General features: G+C 38.4%; 1 pseudogene; it reads left to right on the top strand.

Annotated features, from left to right (window-relative positions):
- Positions 1-6,904: 6,904 nt before the first annotated feature.
- Positions 6,905-21,588, top strand: part of LOC129404375 (histone H3.1-like) — a 30,120-nt pseudogene continuing 15,436 nt past the window's right edge.

Raw genomic sequence — 21,588 nt, 5'->3', positions numbered from 1 at the left:
GCTCTGTGTGAGATCATGTGATAGGAGAGCAGGGGCCTTTAGTTATGCACCAACCACACAAGTGCCTGTGGTTTGCTTAGTTAAAAAAAAAATTCTAGTTTAGAAACCCAGAAACTGTCAGCCTCTGGAGTTGTTATGACACTGTCTGTCTGTCTATTCCCATGTGTGTTGTGACTCATCTTGTCCTTCTGCCATATGGTTGATTGAGGTAAAACTCCAGGAAAAAAAAAATATATATATACATACACATACACCCACATGATTAACTTTAAGGTGATAAGGTGATGAAACTTAGATTTTTTTAAATGTAAATGTGTGGGGAATACCCTAAAATTTTGCCTAAAAATAAAACAATTATAATATGTAATAAAGGGTTTTCTTTAATGGTGGTGACAAAAAATCATAATGAAGATTTTTTTATATTAGTAGTAAGAAGGAGACATGGAAAGGAGGCAGGAGGAAAGTATTATTTGTTGACACTCATTGATATAAAATTTAGTACTTATTACTGGATTTCTCAAGTCTTAAGTATAAAGGTAAAAACCTCATATGATAGAACACAGATAGAACACATAACTAGGTGTCATGAGTTGGAACATGGGGTGCAGAGGGTGATCCTCAACAACATCATTTGATCCAGCTGTGTCAATTCAAAACTTGTATAAGCACTCAGAAGCCCTATCTGTTCTTTACTGAGCCTCATAAAAAGATAAAGATAAGGAAGTTTTCAGTCTTGATTCTGTGATTAGAAATTCATAGAACTCAATCTTTCTACATGATCATCATAAATATTCTGGCCTGGTTCTTTGTTGTTTGTTTCCATTTGCCATGTTTTGCTTTCTCTGGGGGCCATACTTGTAATTCAAAGTGGCAGCTCCCTGCTCAAAGATCACTACTGATGTTCAGGGGACTATCTGATAGTAAGGATTGAATCTGGGGCCCCATCCAGCAATATATGCACTTTAGCATTTTGAGTTATTGCCCCTATTTTCTAGTTTGGTTCTAATTCACTGCTGAAAGACATTCTCCAAGTATGTCTTGGTACAAGGACACTTAAGTACCGAATATTTATTGTATGTCAAATTCTAGAGTTCATCCATCATGTAATTCAAAGTTGTCGCAATAATTCTAAGAAGGAAATATCATCTTCATTGTGTGGTTAAGAAATCTCAAGAGCAATGATATCAAATTGCTTAACAAAATGCACCCATTGGCATTAGCATCTGCACATGACTCTATGACCTGGACTCTTTAGTATGTCACAACAGAATGCTGGGATTTTAAAGAATATTTTACAATTAAATTCATTGCTTATAACCACTGGTTACATGCAATAAAATTTTGAGAGTATTGTGTGTGTTGAACTCAGTACACCCACCAGCAGAGTCCCAGTGCCATCATACCATCAAAACTCCTTCTACCCATTCTTCTTGGTGTTCACAGCCTGAGAGTTTACTCTGTTGTGTTTTGCCATTAATGTGCTGTGGTTATTTGCATTCCATATACACGTAAAGTTATCTTTAAAATATATTTTTCTTCCTTACTTATTTCATTTAGCAAAATAATCTCAAAATCTATCCATGCTTTTTTAAAGGGGAGTACTTCATCTTTTTGAGGCTTTATTGTTGTGGTTGGTTTGTTTGTTTTTTATAAAAGAAATGAGTAGTACTCCATTAAGTAGAAACCATAGATTCTTTATCCAGTCATGTGAAGATAGGCATTGTGTTAATTCAATATTGAAACTATTGTGAGAACACTGCTGTGAGCATGTCACTGTCACTGTTATCCCGTTGCTCATCGATTTGCTTAAGCAGGCACCAGTAACTTCTCCATTGTGAGACTTGTTACTGTTTTTGGCATATCGAATACAAAATGGGTAGCTTGCTAGGCTCTGCCGTGTGGGCAAGATACTCTTGGTAGCTTGATAGGCTCTCTGAGAGGGGTGGCGGAATCGAACCCAGGTCGGCTGCATACAAGGTCAACACCCAACCCGCCGGCCTATCACATAGGGTGCACATATTCTTTCAAAAGTGTTTTATATCCGTGGATGACTGCCTTGGAGGAAATTGCTGTATCCCTTGGCATTTATATCTTTTTTTTTTTGTAAATACGGGTTTTGAAAATAAGGGTTACAACTGGCAATTTGTTGACCTAATGTTGCTCAAGAGTCATCAGGGCCATATCCAGCTGTGCTTGGATGACCATGTGATGAGAGGGATTGAACTTGAAGACTTTTAAATCGTAGGTATTTGCGCTAACTGCTTAAATCCTATAACCAGACCCCTGTTCATGCCATTTTCCCTAATGATTGCATCAATTTATATTCCTACCAGTAGTGTATTAAAGTGCATTTCCTTCTCTTTCTCAACAACATTTTTTGGGGGGGTCATACCCGGCGATGCACAGGGTTTTTTCCTGACTCATACACTCAGGAATTACTACTGGTGGTCCTCGGGGTGCCATATGGGACCTGGGAATCGAACCTGGGTTGGCCACATGCAAGGCAAACACCCTACCCGCTGTGCTATTGCTCCAGCCCCTCAACAACATTTCTTGTACAATATCATTTTTGTGTCCAGAATCCAGCAGCTCCCTTCAGCTATGCACGCACAACTTCTTTGTTTTGTTTTAATTTTTTCCCATAGCTTAGTCATAGTGGATAAAAATTTGAAAAAAATCAGTTATTCCTTCTCAAACTAATTTTCTTTAGATTCAACAATAAAAAGTAACTATAGTAATGTTATGTAATATTCAAATAATGTGATTCTAAACATATTTTCTTATTTTATTTAAATGTAGCAATAGTTAAGTAAAAATAGTTTGACTTTTTTTCCCTTTTGGGTCATATCCAGCTTGCTTTGTGCTTACTCCTTGCTCTATGCTCAGGGATCACTTCTGCAGGCCTATGGGGTGCTGGAATCAAACCTAGGTGACATATGCAAAGCAAGCGCCTTACTGGTATACTATCTCTCTAAATCCCAAATAGTTTGCGTTATTACCATGTTGTTTAAATTTAAAGATTTTAAAGAGTTCTCAGAATCTGAAAGTAACTAAAAGTTATATGTGTTGAGTTTCTGCTGATGAAATATTTTTAACAGAACCACTGAAACTGATTACTTTGATTATTTTTAAGACTTTAAGATCCAGGATATGAATACAAAATAAAACAAAATAAAAATGAAGGAAATAAAAATCAAAGCAGAAGAAAGTAAAAGAGATATCAAAATATAAAAGATTAAAAATTACTAGGCATTGGGTTTTTTAAAAAAGTTTTTAAAAATGAAGAGTCAAACTGCTTCAAAATTATGAAGATAAAATACTTTCAAATATAGCCCACCCTGACAAGGCCCCGAGTTGTCGCCCATGAACTGTTCCTCTGGCTTCTGAACGGCCATGATCCCAGAGACAAATAAACCAATCTCGGAACCCAGCGGCTTTTGGCAGAAATACATCTGGATTGTGCATTAAACTATGGCGCTGTGCCACCCTGGGTGGGGCAGGGTGTTTGTCCCTTCTGCCTTTTTCCCCCTCAGGGGCAGCATGGTGTCCGTCATCTTTCAGAGCCTATTGAACAGCCAGGTATGAGACTGTAGCAATAAGACATGTGAGGCCTCATGAGATGGGGGGTGGAACTGGCCCCTGGACCGGCCCCTCTCCCCACCCTGATGAGGGCCCGACGAGGCCCCGAGTTGCCGCCCACGAACTGCTCCTCCAGCTCCTGAATGACCATAATTCCAGAGTCACACAAACCAATCTCGGAACCCAGCGGATTGTGGCAAAAATCCCTCCAAACTTATTACTAAAAGATTAGAAATCCAAAATCATCATATGCTCTTCATAATCAGCAATAGGAAACAAATTATCTAATGATGCCTTTTCAGCAGGTCTGATTGTTGGGGAAAATTTCAAATAATAATGGTGGTTCTTTTGTCAAAATATTGAATGTGATCAAAGTAGAGAGAGAGTAAAGTGGAAATCATCTGCCAAACAGATGGAGGAGAAGTGGAAGGGGGGTATACTGGGGTTTTTGGTGGTGGAACATGTGCACCACCAAGATGGTGAATGGTAAAGGGATGGCTGATTGATCATTGCATGACTGAGAGTTAAACTTGAAAGCTTTGTAACTGTTCTCACGGTGATTCAATTAAAAAAAAAAACTTTCAGGGGCTGGAGTGATAGCACAGCGGGTAGGGCGTTTGCCTTGCACGCGGCCAACCCAGGTTCGAATCCCAGTATCCCATATGGTCCCCTGAGCACCGCCAGGGGTAATTCCTGAGTGCAGAGCCAGGAGTAACCCCTGTGCATCGCCAGGTGTGACCCAAAAAGAAAAAAAAAACAAAAAACTTTCAAATACATTTTATTAAACCAGTACATTTTGATACCAAAACCAGGCAAGGACATTCACGTTAGGAAATAAAGCAAGCCTTTTCATGAAGATAGCACAAAAAGCCAAGAAGCAAGTCCATGCCCCTCCAAAGCTGAACTCAAAGCCAAAGCTTTCTTTTTTTTAAGTTGTAATTTTTATTGCATCACTGTGAGTTACAAAGTTCATGATTGAGTTTCAGGGATACATTTGTCCACCACCAATCTCTTCATTAGTGTCCACTTCCCTCCAAAATGTCCTCAATTTCCTATAGCCACTCCCTTCCCCTCCCCCAGGCTACCTCTATGGTGGGCCTTTGGATCTACTTTCAGCACCCCATCTTCCTCCAGACTGAGCACTTCCTGCCACCATTGTCATAGTGCTCCCTTCCTGACCTATCTTCTCCTCCTCCAGTGGCAAGCTTCCCACTGAGGACCTGTTCAGATACCCTTTGTTTCTATACCTTTGGGCTTTTGTTACTTCCCTTACTATGCTTTATTATGCTCCACATATGAGAGATATTAAAGCTTTGAAGGCCAAGAAAGCAGGACTAAATAGTGTGCTTGGACACACAAACACACCAAGATCCTACACTTCACTCACCTTCAGAAGACCCAAAAAGCTGCAACTGGACAGAGAGCCCAAATAGCCCCTGACGAGTACCTCCAGAACATATTAACTAACTCTGCCATCAAGTTCCCTTTGACCACTGAGTCATCCATGAGAAATATAGAAGATAACACACTTTTGCTTACTATGAAGGTCAAAGCCAGCAAGCACCATATTAAACAGGTTGTGGAGAAGTTCCATGACCTTGATGTGGCTAAGGTCAACCTGGCAAACAGAAGAAGGCATATGTTTTCCTGGCTTCTATGATGCCTTTCATATTGCCAACAAAAACTGGGATCATCTATATAGTCCTACTGGCTAATTCTAAATATATATTTTAACCATTAAAAAAACAACAAAAACAAGAATAATATTTCTATAAGCATAGATACAAACATTCTTAGCAAGTTGTTAGCAAATTTAGTTCAACAATACACTAAAAGGATCTTGCATCACAACCATGGGGCTTTGGTCCAGGCATGCAAGAATGAGCCAATATACATAAAATATTAATATCATAAATTGTGTCACTAAAGAAAAAAGGTGAAAGTCATATATCTTATCACCAGGGAGTGAGATAATAATTGACAATATGCAACACCAATTTTGAATAAAAATTTATGAACAAAATGGGATCAAAGAAACATAACAGATATCATATTACTATAACTCCAGTGTAAATAACATTAGAAACAAAAATATGTTTGCAATCTTGCCCTTTATTTAATCTAGCATTTGATTTCTTGGCCAGAGCAATTATAGAGTAATAATGAATAAAAGAACCAGGTTTGAAAAGAAGTGTAATTGTAATCATTTGCAGATTATATAGTTTTCATAGAAAATCATAGGCTCCACTAAAAATTGTTAGGCATAATAAATGAATATAGTGCAGTGGCAGGACACAAACTAATATCCAGAAATTGATTGCATGGTAAAAATCAAAGGGAAAGAAAAAATTAAGAAAGCAATCCCATTTATAAATATATCAAAAATTAAATAAGTAAAATATATTTAATATAGGAGTGAAAGACCTATATAATAAAAATAAAAGAATTAGAATATTTGAGAACAAGATGCTAAAAGATGGACAAACAGTTCATTTATATGGATGGAGTTAATTAACATAGTTAAATTGTCTATTTTACCAAAACCAGTTTATAGAGAGTATATAATTCCAATAAAATTTTATTAATTTTTAGGTTTAGAGAACAAGAAATGAAGGCAATGGGAAATGATAAAAGATGTCAAATTACTAAAATAGCCCAGAGTGGAAAAAGATTGAGTCATTGTGTTACTTGACTACCAAAACTATATCACATGGCAGCAGTAACTAAAACTATATATATTAGAATAAAAATATAAACATCAATACATTAGAATTAGAATCCCAGAAATAACCCCCACTTACAACATTATCATTTAATTCAGACCGTACAATAAAAAAGAAAAAAATCTCTTCATAGTCCCTTTAGGCACATGCAAAAGAACAAAATTGGTTTACCCTCTCATTCTATACCCAAAGCTAAATTCAAAAGATAGTAAAGACCAGAATGTAAAACCTAAATCTACAAAATAAATAAAAGATATCATTAAGTGAAATGTTCTATCAGTACAACCCCAATAGCAATGGAAATTAAGATAACAATAAGCAGCTATGAATGCATCAAATTGAAAATGTTGTGCAACCAAAGAAAATGTAAACAGAAAAAGAAAATGTAAACAGAACAAAAGGACAGTTTGCTGAATAGAACATGTTTGCACATTATAGATCACATAGAGGTTTAAAATTCAAGGTATATAACTTAATAGCAAGACAATCTTGAAGTGAAAAAAAAAGCCCAATATGTATAGGAAAGATACGATCACTCATGAATGATTATTAATGAAATAGATATAAAAACCATAATGAGATCCCACCATGTATCTACGAGGATGACTTACAGAAAAATAACTGATTACAGGTATTGGCAAGTATATGGAGAAAAGGGACTCTTTTACAATGTTGCTGGGAAGCAAGTTGGTGTCACAATTTTTGAAACAGTATGGAACTTTCTCAAGAAGTTTAAAAGAGAATTACCACATGATCCAACATTTTCATTTCTGGATACTTATTCAAAGAATATAAAACTGTAAACATACAAAGTTATATTAATCCAATGTTTCTTGCAATGGTATTTGTATAGCTACAATCAGTTTTGGTTTTTTTGTTTTGTTTTGGTTTGAGGGTCATACTATAGGCAACGCTGGGGGTCTACTACCAGGTTGGTATTCAGGGGACCATGCAGTTCAGGGAAAGAATATATATGTGTGTGTATATATATAAATATATATATTTATATATATAGTGCATTAGAAAACTTTCCCTCTATGAAAGATAAAATTTTCTCATGTAGGGGCTGGAGTGATAGCACAGCAGGTAGGGCATTTGCCTTGCACGTGACCAACCCGGTTCGATTCCCAGCATCCCATATGGTCCCCTGAGCACTGCCAGGGGTAATTCCAGGAGTGACCCCTGTGCATAGCCAGATGTGACCCAAAAAGAAAAAAAATTTTTTTTCTCATGTATAGCTAAATGATTCCCAGACTGAGAACACCTGCAGGGATAATTAGAGATGGCCCCAAAAGAAGCCTCCATCCCCAGCCCCCTTGAGAGCCCGGCAAGCTACTGAAGGTATCCTGCCCGCAGGAAGACAGAGCTGGCAAGCTACCCGTGAAGCACTAAATATCCCAGCAACAGTAGTAAAAATGGGTCTCATTTCCCTGAAACCCTGAAGGAGTCTCCCGCTGAGTTGAGAAGACTGAGAGGGCTCATACTAAGCAGACGGCGGGTGCGCAAGTCAAGGGGTGGGAAGGCGCCCCGCAAGCAGCTGGCCACCAAGGCCGCCCGCAAGAGCGCGGCAGGCACGGGTGGCGTGAAGAAGCCGCACCGCTAAGGGCCCTCCACCGTGGCGCTGTGCGGGATCCACGGCTACCAGAAGTCCACCAAGCTGCTTATCAGCCAGCTACCGTTCCAGAGGCTGGTGCTGGAGACCGCGCAAGACTTCAAGACCAACCTGCGCTCCCAGAGCTGGGCCGTTGTGCTGCAGGTGTCGTGTGAAGCCAACCTGGTGGGGCTCTTCAAGTATACCAACTTTTGCACCATCCACGCCAAGTGCGTCACCATTGTGCCCAAGGACATCCAGCAGGCGTGCTGCATAAAGTTTACCATGCTAAAATCTCAGGGCCGGCAGAGAAGCTAAAAAGTATAGTCGAAATGACATCTGCACTTCTATGTTCATCGCAGCACTGTTTACAATAGCCAGAATCTGGAAAAAACCCGAGTGCCCTAGAACAGATGACTGGTTGAAGAAACTTTGGTACATCTATACAATGGAATACTATGCAGCTGTTAGAAAAAAAGAGGTCATGAATTTTGCATATAAGTGGATCGGCATGGAAAGTATCATGCTAAGTAAAATGAGTCAGAAAGAGAAAGACATAGGAAGATTGCACTCATCTGTGGAATATAGAATAACAGAGTAGGAGACTAACACCCAAGAATAGAAGAATAGTAGAAATAAGTACCAGGAGGTTGACTCCATGGCTTGGAAGCTGGCCTCACATTCTGGGGAGAAGGCAACTCAGAGAAGGGATCACCAAGTATAATGCAGTCAGAGGCCATGCGGAGGGAGGGTGATGCGGGCTGAATGTAGAATAGAGACTGAACACAGTGGCCACTCAACACCTCTATTGCTAACCACAACACCTACTTAGAGAGAGAGAACAAAAGGAAATGCCCTGCCACAGTGGCAGGGTGAAGTGGGGGGAGATGGGATTGGGGAGGGTAGGAGGGATGTTGGGTTTACCGTGGTGGTGAGTGGGCACTGGTGAAGGGATGGGTTCTCAAACTTTGTATGGGGGAAACATGAGCACAAAAATGTTTAAATCTGTAACTGTACCCTCATGGTGATTCACTAATTAAAAATAAATAAATTAATAAAATATATATATATACTTAAAAAAATAAAATAAAATCTCAGGGCTGGGACAAATGGAGATGCTACTGGTGCCTGCTCCAATAATCGATGATTAACGGGATGGCAGTGCTGCAGTGCTATAGCTAAATGAAAGGGAACTAGAGAGGCAATGAGAAAATAAGTCAGAAAGAAAGGACAAATACTGGATGTTTTACCCTTGTGTGTTGGATAAGGAAAAAATTTTAATGGGCAAATAAAATAATCTACTGGGGGTTGAAGAGATGTGCAGTGAGTAGAGTACTTGCCTTGCATGCAGCCGACCCAGGTTCAAATTCTGGCATCCTTTTTGGTCTTCTGAGCCCCACATGGAGTAATTTCTGAGTGCAGAACCAGGAGTTACCCTGAACACAGCTGTGTGTGGCCCGCAAATAAAATAAAACATAACAATTCCAGAAAATACTGACAACAGAACTAAGGTTACCTAAGAAAATGAGAGTAGACTGGTGAGAAAGTGTGGTGGGCTTTCACTTTGAAAGATTTTAAGAAAGAATCAGCCTGAGTACATGGTATTGTCCAGCTTGTTCCTTGAGTCCTCAGTGGAACCAATTCTACTTACCTGCAGTCATGGATATCTCCTTTAAGAAGGGTGCTGGGTGTATCAAATCAGAATAATCCATCCTAGGTAGTTCCTTTCTGAGCATATCCTTGCCAGATCCGTGGAAAGGTAAAACAGACTTTTTGATAATTGGACGCCCATTAAGATTTTTTTAAATGGTATTCAAAACATTTAAATTAATAAAAAATAATAAAAAAAATAATAATAAAAAAAAACTTCATTGCTGAATTATTTCAAAAATTGACTGGTCCAAGAACTTTTTTTTTTGCTTTTTTGGTCACACCCAGCGATACACAGGGGTTACTCCTGGCTCTTTACTCAGGAATTACTCCTGGAGGTGCTCGGGGACTAACTATATGGGATGCTGAGAATTGAACCCAGGTCGACCAAGTCAAGGCAAAAGCCCAACCCGCTGTGCTATTGCTCCAGCCCCAAGAACATTTCTTTTAATATAAGGGAAATTATATTATTTCATCTAGGAGCTTATATTCAAAGGCAATTTAATTTAATATTACATTAATTTTACTTTAATCTTGCAGGGGAGATAGTTCTCCAAATTTTTATCAGAAGTATATAGTTATGTAGTTTTAAAATGATTTGTAAAGCTGGAGGGATAGTACAGCAGGCAGAATGCTTCTCTTGCACTCAACACACCTGGGTCAATCCTTACCACCAAGAGTGATCCCCGAGCTCAGAGCCAGGAGTAAACCCTAACCACCACTAAGTAAACAATGACCCCCCAAAACAAAAGCAGAAACAAATGTTACAAAATATTTGTAATATGCCTTCTCCAAAGACAATTACCATTTTCAGTATTTAATCTTTTTTTAGGACTTTCTTGATGAACTATTTATATATATTTAGTAAAAATTACCTCTAAGATTATAGCGATAAACTTCTATTTATTTTGACAATTACAGACTTTTCACCTTTTAGAAGATTTTTCATCAATTTTGACATTTTCTTTAAAGCATGCTTTAAATATAGATCATATGTTCCATTTTTATGATTTATGCTATTATAAAATGTCATTTTATTGTCAATTTAAACACAGAATCAACTGTCTAGAATCAAGATTGAATTTTAAACTACTATCCATTTACTAATTCATTCATTTTTGTCATTGTTTACGTAATTATGATTTTCTGTATTTGACTAATATTATTAAAAGTGCTTCAATAAGTTGTTCTCATGGCTATTACATCATAGATGAACTGTATTGATTTTCAGTAACTATTTACTTAGGCACATTTTTTCTGAACAGATTACAAATTAAGCAGCACTAAAATTTTTTTAACAATACTTAAGAAAAATATTTACTTAGGCTATTGTTCTTGGTTTATACATAACATATGTTGAATGTATATACCAATAGAGCCATGAACACATTAAGTATTATTATTGCATATTTTCTTCACTCGTAAGCAAATTGATTTGATTAAGGTGTTTTCTTTGAGAATTATAGCCTGGCAAGTAGTCCTAAGAATTCAGAGCACTTATGAAAGCACCATGTCACCTTGCTGCAGAAGTGGTTCATCTGTGAAAAATATATTGGGTGGAGTGGGACTGGTCCACACCCAGTGGTTCCTAAGGGCTACTCCTAGTTATGTGCTCAGGGTACACTCCTGGCAGTGCTCTGGGAACCGTACATGGTGCTAGGGATAGAACTAGGGTCAGCTAGATTCAAGGCAAATGCCTTACTTCCTCTATTATTTCTCTGACCTTATTCTTTATCTTAAATAATACACTTATTAAAAATATAGATCAATGGTTATGCACTTAATTGTCATTGTGGTTGTGTGCTGCTTCCATAAAACTTAGCTAATTATAAGAAACCGGTGGTTTCTGCAACTGGTGTAGTGGCTCTGCAACTGTAAAGCAAGAACATCAATAGTATTATAAACTATGATATCTCAATTAAAAGATTAATGGGTGCTTGTGTACGCTGAGACATACTTTCAAGTCTCAAGCAGTTTTAATTGTGTAAAAAGAGAATTGCCATCATAGACCAGATACTTTCTGGATCTTCAAAAATGTATGAAAATCCCTTAAATTGTTTTCATATTGAAACTCAATGATGCTATTCTCTACTTAATGTATGGCCTCTTTTTATATTTAAAAATATGACTGCCTGATGGTACTCAGACTTCCTTACGATCATGTGTCAGTGCTTATAAACACTTTATTTTCATAGAAAACACTTCATAGAAATAATCATGCCAGATTTAGAATATAAATACTTGAGTAGACAAAAACCTTGAACATATTGTTTATATATCAGTGTTAGTATAAAAAAGTGTTATAGTGAAATCAACGCTTTGAAAAATTCACAGTAATACTGAAAAATGCCCTGTAACTATGGAGTGGCAATATTCAATAATTTTTTTTAATGTTCTGTTGCTTTTTACATCTGTGTGTATATCTGAAAGCATGATTCAACATTTAATGTTCTTCAGAATTTAAAAATTATACAGAAGCTACCTATAAAAAAGCATTTATATAAACTTCCTCTAATTTAAGATGAATAATTTTAAGGGGGCAGAGTCTCCTGCCCCCGCGCCTTGCTGTCTTTACCAGGGTCCCTCTGAGGAGGAAGGGTTGAGTTTCTCTCCCTGCCCTGAGCAGAGCCCCGGCAGCCAAAGACCTCCGGAACCTAGCCACAGCCATGCTCAAGACAACTCTCCACACGCTCAGACGAGCCTTACACATGAAGGAACCGGCAAAGGAACCCAGGTGTGCAGGACCCCGGGCTGAGATCTCCAAGCCTGCTCAGATCGGAACTGGGCCTCCTCCACCCAGACCTACCCTTTTTCCAGTAGCTAGGCAGACACACTCACAAATTGCCCCCACAGCCATGTAATCCCAACAACAGGAAGATCCAGAGAGTATAAAACCAAGCTCCCGGAAGCACACAGCTGCACGAAGGCGGGCCAATCGACCTCTTATTGTCTAGTTCTCCCTCTCGGAGAAACCGGCAGGCTACCGAGAGTATCCTGCCCACAGGGCAGAGCCTGGCAAGCTCCCTGTGATGTATTCAATATGCCAGAAGCAGTAACAATGTCAATATGCCACAAACAGTAACATTCCCCTGACCCTGAAAGTGCCTCCAATGCAGCACTGTTGGGAAGGATGAGTAAAGAGAGGTTGCTAAAATCTTAGGGCTAGGACGAATGGAGACATTACTGGTGCCCACTCGAGTAAATCGATGAGAATGTGAATCACAGAATGATAGTGATACAGTGACAGTGAATTTTAAGGAATCTCATGGTAAGAATTTGGTGGGGTTTTTTTAGCACAGTATTTAGTTTACTGCTTATTATAGTAAACCACATGTTTAATGCACAGAAGCTTCTGACTTGCAGTTCCATATCTGACATATTTAACAGAGAAATGACCACTCCTGAAAAATAAGAAAAACCATGAATAGAAGTAGCACTGTAGCATTGTCCTTCCATTGTTCATCAATTTGCTCGAGCAGGCACCAGTAATGTCTCCATTGTGAGACTTGTTACTGTTTTTGGCATATCAAATACGCCACGGGTAGCTTGCCAGGCTCTGCCTTATGGGCAGGATACTCTTGGTAGCTTTCCAGGCTTTCCGAGAGGGACGGAGGAATAGAACCCAGGTTGGCTGCATGCAAGGCAAATGCCCAACCCGCTGTGCTATGGTTCCAGTCCATGAATAGAAGTATAATATTAAATTAGCCTCAATATATTAGGAACTTTTCTTTCCTGTATTTAGATGATTAGTCCATTCTAATTTAACTAGCTGTTTCAAACTGAATTCCAAATTTTGATTTTGTTTTTGGTTTAGGGCCGTATGTGCTGATGCTCAGGGTTGCCCCTGGCTCTGCACTCTGGAATGACTCCTGGCGGTTCAGGAGGACCAGGAACCTGGTGCTTCAGGAGGTGCAGTGATTGAACCTCTGTCCACTGAGTGCAAGTGCCCTAGCTGCTGTACTATCTCTCCAGCCCCTGAATTTCCAATTTAATTGGACGAAGTCAAAATTTCTTACCAGGGATATGTGTTACCAATCAGAAACAACAAAAGTTCCTGAACCTCATGCAAGAGCTTGTGCTATAGACTGAAAGCAAGCAGCTGTCAATGAACAAGCACCCTGGTAAGAACTATAAATGTAGAGGCCAATGATGTAGTATAGAAGAGTAGGTTAGGCACTTGCCTTACACACGGCCAGACTGGGTTCCCTGCCAGGAATGATCCTTGAGCATAAAACCAGGAGTAAGCCCTGAACACCTCTGGCTGTGGTTCCAAAACAAAATAAAACAAATTAGTAAAATAACTCTAAATGTTACTTCAAAATTCACTTGTAACATAGGGAAAAATCTAGTATTTATGCACTTATTTCAAAGTGCAGAATTAAAACCCAAAATTAAAGTTAAAAAATAAATAAAAATTAAAGTGCAGAATTAAAACCAAAAAAGTATTAATTTTGCTTCCTTTGGATCAGGTATTTGTGTTTCCTCATTTTCAGCATTACAGTGGCAGTACTCTGCGCACGGTACTATCACCTGTGACTTTGCTTTAATCATGCTGTGAATGTGGGAATGTGTTCTTGGAAATGATGTGGAGGGTGTACTGACTTTCTCTAATTTGTCATAGTCTTCATCATAGCGAAACCTTGTAGAAGTTAGAGGTGTCCCTGCTACTTTGTATTTTACAAAGATCCTTTTGGAAAAGTTCTTTTGGGGTTATTTACGGCATCTATCAGTTGGGATCAGAATTTATCCAAGTTATTTGGCTAGGAATTCAATGCTATGCTGAGCTTTGTTCTTCAGTCTTTCCCCTTAGGCACTTTGGCCAGTAAATCTATTCCTTCTCTTTGAGTCAAAACAAAGAAACATGGCTGCAGAAACAATGGACAGCAGGAAGGGCTCTTGCCTTGCACATGGCCAATTCCAGGTTCCATGTTCTGTATGGCCCCTCTGAATACCAACAAGGAATAATTCCTGAGTGCAGAGCCAGAAGTATCCCCTAAGCATTGCTGAGTGTGGCCCTCAAACCAAAAACAAAAACAAAAACAACCAAGAAAAACAAACAAAAACAAAGAAACTAAGTAGGTGGACAACTCAGAAGCAATGAAACTAACAAATAAATGTAATAATGAACAAAAATGTTCTTTCAAGCCCAGGGTGACATAAAAACAATTGGTGGAGGGTCATGGGAACTTAGGGGGTGGTGATGTGTGGTAACCTAGTTCATCAATACTATAAACTTTTATGCTATGGTAACCAGATTACCTGAATTGTAATAAAAAATTAAAACAGATATCCCTGAGTCATCTTACAGACTTCCTAAATATGTTTACGTATTTCTGAATCATTGTAGTGGACAACTATGCTTAAACTGACACTAGAAAGATAAATATTCTCCACAAATGAGTGTAGTCCCTCTATGTCTGTCCTTCTCTTTCTGACTCATTTTACTTAGCATGATACTCTCCATGTTTATCCATTTATAAGCAAATTTCATGACTTTATCTCTCCTAACAGCTGCATAGTATTCCATTGTGTAGATGTACCAAAGTTTCTTTAGCCAGTCATCTGTTTTAGGGCACTCGGGTTGTTTCCATATTTTGGCTATTGTGAATAGTGCTGCAATGAATATATAGGTACAGATGTCATTTCTACTGTGCTCTTTTGCATCCTCGGGATATATTCCCAGAAGTGGTATTGTGGGGTCATACGGAAGCTCAATTTCTAGTTTTTGAAGGACTGTCCATATTGTTTTCCAGAAAGACACTAAGAAAATGATGGCTAGAGGAAACAGTTGGGATGAGAGATGCATGCTGAAAGTAGACAATGGACCAAACACGATAACTTCTCAGTGTCTGTGTTGCAAGCCATAATGCCCAAAAGTAGAGAGAGAGTATGAGGAATACTGTCTGCCTTAGAGGCAGGGGGAGGGTGGGAAAGGGGTTGTATACCTGGGATATTGGTGGTGGGGAATGTGCACGGGTTGAGGGATGGGTGTTTGATCATTGTGAGATTGTAACCCAAACATGAAAGCTTCTAACTATCTCACAGTGATTCAATAAAATTTTTAAAAAATTTTTTTAAAAAGATAAATATTCTGTCCCAGCCAGCCAAAATTTCCATCTTTACATCAGAGTTCCAGCTCCAATTGCTGTTGCCAGGAGCAGGAGGGCCTCACACTGAGCTAGACACCCTGCACTGTGGTTCTGCTGCTACTTAATTCCTCTGAGCTTCCTTTTTGACTTGAGCAGTAACAAAATGTCTTGGTTTTCTAATACCAAGTTCAACCGTTCATCATATGACATGGTCTTTATTGGTATATCTATCTGGTGTAGTATGCAGGTCTCTGGTGGGTATATGGGTATATGGAATCAAGAAAATGAGGCTCATAGGCATAGGAGCCATTCATCTCTGCCAGATGAGTGACCCTGACTGAGATCACACCATTGGAACAGGAAGCCAGGAGGACCAAGTCCTTTCTTTAGTTCCATACTTGCTAATACCCCTGGCATTTTCTATTGACTGAATCTAGCTGAGAATTAGATGACAATGAGTTAGAAAAAAAATGTTATTCAAAGTCTCCATCCCAGAATCACAAAAAAGTATAAAAGATAATTCTGGAGTTTAAAGATAATAATTTATTAGTATGTACACACAAACTTTACCAATATTTTTAAGTATTAGTGATCTCAACTGAATTTATGACAGTGTCAAGGGAGAAATGTCTAATGCAATATTCTATAATATGTAAAGCAAGCATTCTTACTTAAAGTATTAAGTATATAAGAAACATAACGGGTATTTCATAAATAATGTCTCTTAGTAAAACAAACGTGAAAACATGCCACACTTTCCAAGATAATTTAAATGAGCCTAAACCCAGAAACCAGAAAGTAATAAAGAATGAGTTGTAGAACATACTGTGAGAAAGATTTAAAAGTCCTTTTGGACTCTAAACAACAGGGAGTGAATCATGATACTGAAATCATAATATCCGTGTATTTTTATTATTTTTTAAAAATATTTTCTGTATTACTCTGCCTATTTGTTAAATGGGATTTTTCTTATGTATGTCAAACTATAGCTGCTTACTCATTTATTTATCCTTAAAATATTTGTTGTGCTTTTACTGTGGAACTGGAAATGTACCAAGGATTAGTATGAGGAAAATTGTCAGAATTTTTTTGCATCAAATTTACAGAGACACACAATAAACAAGTAATAGAATTGATGTGTTTTTGCATAGGGTAAATTGTGAGCTTATGTAATACCTAACTTTATGGACTTAGAAAAGACCTTCCTGAGTGAATAAGGTGGAAATTTAACCTAAAGAAGGGACAGGAGTCAAGCACTGCTGCTGGCAAGTGAGAGAGAAAGAGGAAAAAAAGGATGTGAAGCAACTGTGATGACGTGGGAATCCTAAGAAAGAGAAGTAGAGCAGAGGAGTCCAAGTAGAGAACAGTTCAGGCTCAAAGACAGAATGGTTTTCTCTGGACTGCAATCTTCTTGTGGTTTTATATGGATTTTTACTTTCTCATATTTGTATCTCTAATACCTTATGAAAGGGTTACCATTTACAATGTATTCAATTATTCAAGGGAAAATTATAAAGATGTTTTTTCCTATTCCTCAAATATGGACTCTTACTGGTTTTGTCACAAATATTTCAACTATTAGGTAGCAGTGTTTGTATATTAGGAAGCCCAGTCTACAACCCAAAGATCTCATTTCCTAAATGAAACAATATACTGAGTCATATTCAGTCAGAATTTGAAAAATGAGATAATACTGACATTTGAGAGTTTACTATACATGGTAGTACTGTACTGAAGGTTCTGAACTCCAAGGAGGTTCTGAACTGCAAAGAGGAAATCAGATAGCACTGTGCATTATCTTTACTAAAATCATCCAAGTATAAAAGATCAATATTATGGTTCTCAGTTCTCTGGACTTAAGTAGAATATACTGCATTTCATATTTTGTTTGAATTTTATTAAATTTCCCTTCTTAAAAATGTTGTTTTAGAATTTTATTTGAGGTACCATGATTTAAACATTGGTGTTTGTTCGCATTTAAAATAAATGTGAATATAAAAGTTATCTTTAGTGAATTAAAAGTTAATTTTTAGTCAGAGCAATAGTGCAGTGGGTAAGGTGCTTGCCTTGCATTTGGCTGATCCAGGTACAATCTCAAAACCCCATATGGTCCCCTGAACCCACCAGGACTAATTCCTAAGCACAGAGCCAGAAGCATAGCTAGATGGGCAACCCCACCCCCAAAAAAACTCAAAACAACAAAAAAAGAAATTTCAGTTTGCATGTAAATTTTCTTAAAATGCATAAAGATGTGAATGTGAATGATAAAATGTTATTTTATTAATATAATAGTAAAAATAGCATAAGGTTTTTCAAATCTTATATTCACATTTTTAACTTTACTAAACCAGTAAGCATAAACACAAATCCCAACCAAAATAAAATATTAAATGCTGTAATTAAATTGTTAACTTTTTTACTAGAATAAGCAATGACAAGGAAGAATGGAAGGAAGGAATAGAGAATAAAGGATGAATAGCTACTTCTACTCCTGATACTTGGTTACTGGCTATTGGGGTTGGCTCCAGGTTTCTACAAGTAAAATCATACTAGTCACAAATAAGTAAAAACTCTTATCTAAAACAGTAAAATCTGGTAAATAGTAGCAACACAACACATTTTATGCAAATAAAGCTTTCCTAGACCCACAGCATATAAAAATTCTCCATAATATTTTAGCAAAAAGACATACATTCCAAATTTCAAATATACCATTTGAGAGTGAGTCAGGAAACAAGCATAATATCACTCCACAAATAGTTAAATAAAATTAAAACTTCCTTAAGATTTTCTAATTTTTCAGAAAGAAATGACTGCCACTTTATACTCATGAAATAAAGTCTTAAAATGTATTAGACAACTATTAGCCTGGAGCTTTAAAAAAGTTTCTTCTTTTCATTTTGTGGCTAATGTTTTCCTATTATCAAGACCTTGCATACTTTAGCACCCACCCAGCTTCATGACATTATTTTTTTTTCATGTTGAGGTCTGAGTGACAAGTACATTGATACAACTGAATCATCCTTCTCCAGACATGTCTTTGTTATCAGATTGGTTTTCAAGTAGATTTATACATTTAAAAATGCATCCGTTGAACAAGATTTGTCTTTGTGAGATATGACATTTAGCCTAGCAATAGGTGATAGAATTTAATGCTTTCGACATGTGAACCAAACTAGATAGTAAATTGACACATTAAGAAGTTCCTTTCTTTCTGGTTATCAGATTAAACCAACAAAATGAAGCTGAGTGTTACCATGAAGGTTTATTGGGTTGGAGCCAAGTTTCCACCCTTTTATGATTCCAAATTGTACAACAACCAAGCAAGCTAGGTCTTGTCTTAATATAAAAGGAAATTAAAAAAAAAAACTGATAGCCCAGAGTTTTAAAGAAGGAAATAGAGGTATAAAAGCAAACAGAAGTTTCACTTTCTTGGATAACTGTGATAAAAAATAGATAGCCTTTCAGTATCTGTATTGCAAGCCACCTCAATGCCCAAAAGGAGAGACAGAGACAGAGACAGAGAGAGAAACAGAGACAGAGAGAGAAAGAGAAAGAGAGAGACAGACAGAAACAAGGCAGAGAGACAGAGTGAGATAGAGAGAAAGAGAGCAAGTGAGCGAGTGAGCGAGCGAGAGAGAGAGAGAGAGAGGGAGGGAGGGAGGGAGAGAGTGAGAGAGGGAGGGAGAAGTGTCTACAGTAGAGACACGCTGGGTGGAGGAGTGAAGGGGGTGGGAGGGAAACTGAGGACATTGGTGCTGAGAAATTTACACTGGTGGAAGGATGGGTTTTGGAACACTGTATGACTGAAACCCAATCATGAACACCTTTGCAATTGTCTATCTCATGGTGGTTCAATTAAAAAAATTTTAACAAAAAAAAATAAAAAGTTAAAAAAATTCAAGAAAATGCAAGAAAAGTTAGAAGCTGCTTTCAATCACAAATGTAAGAAAGATGCCAGCCATATTGCTATGTAAAACATCATATTAAATTGTATTCCCCAATCATGATATTTTCATAAATGTATTTTATTACTATTTGTAGGATAACATTGGTTTGTCTTTTCTGCCTTGCCATAAGGAGCTTATGTTCATTGGGTTACTGCCATCACAGTGCTTCTGAGGCTCTCCCATTCCTCTGTGTTTATCTGTAACTTCTTTCTTTGTGCTCTGCTTCCCCAACTGGTCAATAACTTTTATCTTTTAATCATACTCTGTTAACTTGTAAATATTGCTTTTCTCTTTTTTATGTCCTTTGCATAGTTACTTCAGAGCAATATCTATTTTGTATAGACATAGGAACATATTTAACGCTATGCTTTTGTAACTTGGGAATTAACTGATGCCGAATATTCAGTCCTGGGAATCTGTTCTCTTGACTAAAACCTCAGTTGCCCTTAGTTCCTAGCACCCCAAAAGCAGGGTCCTGACAAGGGACTGGATGGACTCAGGGCAAGCTGTGAGTTACCCTGGCATCGAAATGGGCCAGGCCAAAGCGCTATAATACTTAACTATAAGTTAAGAGCATGGTCATGGACACATTCTTTCATGATCCAGAAAGTAAAACCTGAATTAGGACTCTGCTAGGGTTAGCAAAGACTAATCTGGTCTGAAAACTGTCGTCTGGGATCTATAGTGAGGTATCCTCAGGAAAGTCACCCTGCAAGATTAATGTATCTCTTACTATGTTCATACAAAATGACTAATATTATTCACTGTATCACTTGTCATCCCGTTGTTCATCAATTTCCTCAAGCAGGCACCGGTAACGTCTCCATTCATCCCAGGCCTGAGATTTTAGCAGCCTCCTCTTACTCAGAGGTCTTTCAGGGTCAGGGGAATGAGACCTGTTAATGTTATTGTATTTGGCATATCAAATACGCCACAGGGAGCTTGCCAGGCTCTTCCATGCAGGCAGGCTCTCTGAGAGGGATGAAGAATGTATATCAGAGAGTAAAAGTAAGTATGTTAAAACCAAACACATGTGTGCTTCTTTAGGCACATCAGTGGGCTAGACTATAAGAGGTCATGCATGCTCACCAAGTGGCCACTGTCTTCCAGGAGCTTTGTTTTTTTACTTTCTGGCTCTTGGCCATTAATGAGATTACATGGCCTGGGGGCAGTTTGTGGGTATGACTGCCAAGCTATTGGAGAGTGGCGGGGGGGTCTGGGTGGAGGAGGCCCAATTCCAATCTGAGCAGGCTTGGAGATCTCAGGCCCAGGTCCCGCATGCCTGGGTTCCTCTGCTGGTTCTTTCATGTGTGAGGCTCATCTGAGCATGTGGAGAGTGGCCTTGAGCATGGCTGTGGCTGGGTTCAGGAGGCTTTCAGCTGCTGGGGCTCTGCTTGGGGTGAGGAGGTAAATCCAACCTGCCCCCCTCCAAGGGGCCCCGGTGGAGAAAGCCTGGCGTGGGATTAGGAGATTCTAATATTATTTAGGAGTAGAATTAAGATGAATGTTTAAATGGCTATTGGACTAAGGAAAGGAGAAACACACTCTCAGTAGTATTTAGCCGTTGAGCAGATCTCCTGGCTGCAGGAGCTCAGGAAGGGCTTTCTTACGTTGATTTTGCTGTGGGACCTGGGTGTGGTTCCTACTGCCAATGTTTGGAGGGTAAGAGAAACTAGAGAGACCAGGTTGGTGAGTCCGGGCACAGAGAGACTAGAAAGGGGGACAAGAGGAGAAGAATGTGAGGAGAAGAATGGAGGAGAAGAATGTAGGGTAAAAATATAGAGGAGGAGAATATAGAGGAGAAGAACGTAGGAGCAGGGTCTCGGGGAGAGGAATCAAGGAGAATCGGGGGATCAGGGAGGATCAAGGAGAATCCAAGAGAAGGAAAAGAGATTCAGAGAAGGAAAGTCAGAGGAGAATGGAGACAAGATTGGAATAAACTGCAATTGATACCAACCTGCCTGGCCTTTGTTTCCTCCTTCATCTGCCCTTGGCATTGGCTGTCC

The sequence above is a fragment of the Sorex araneus genome, chromosome 4, assembly GCF_027595985.1.
Source record: "Sorex araneus isolate mSorAra2 chromosome 4, mSorAra2.pri, whole genome shotgun sequence".
NCBI classification, from domain to species: Eukaryota; Metazoa; Chordata; class Mammalia; order Eulipotyphla; family Soricidae; genus Sorex; species Sorex araneus.
Note: the sequence above shows the minus strand (reverse complement) of the source record. Positions and strands in the feature narration are given on the sequence as shown.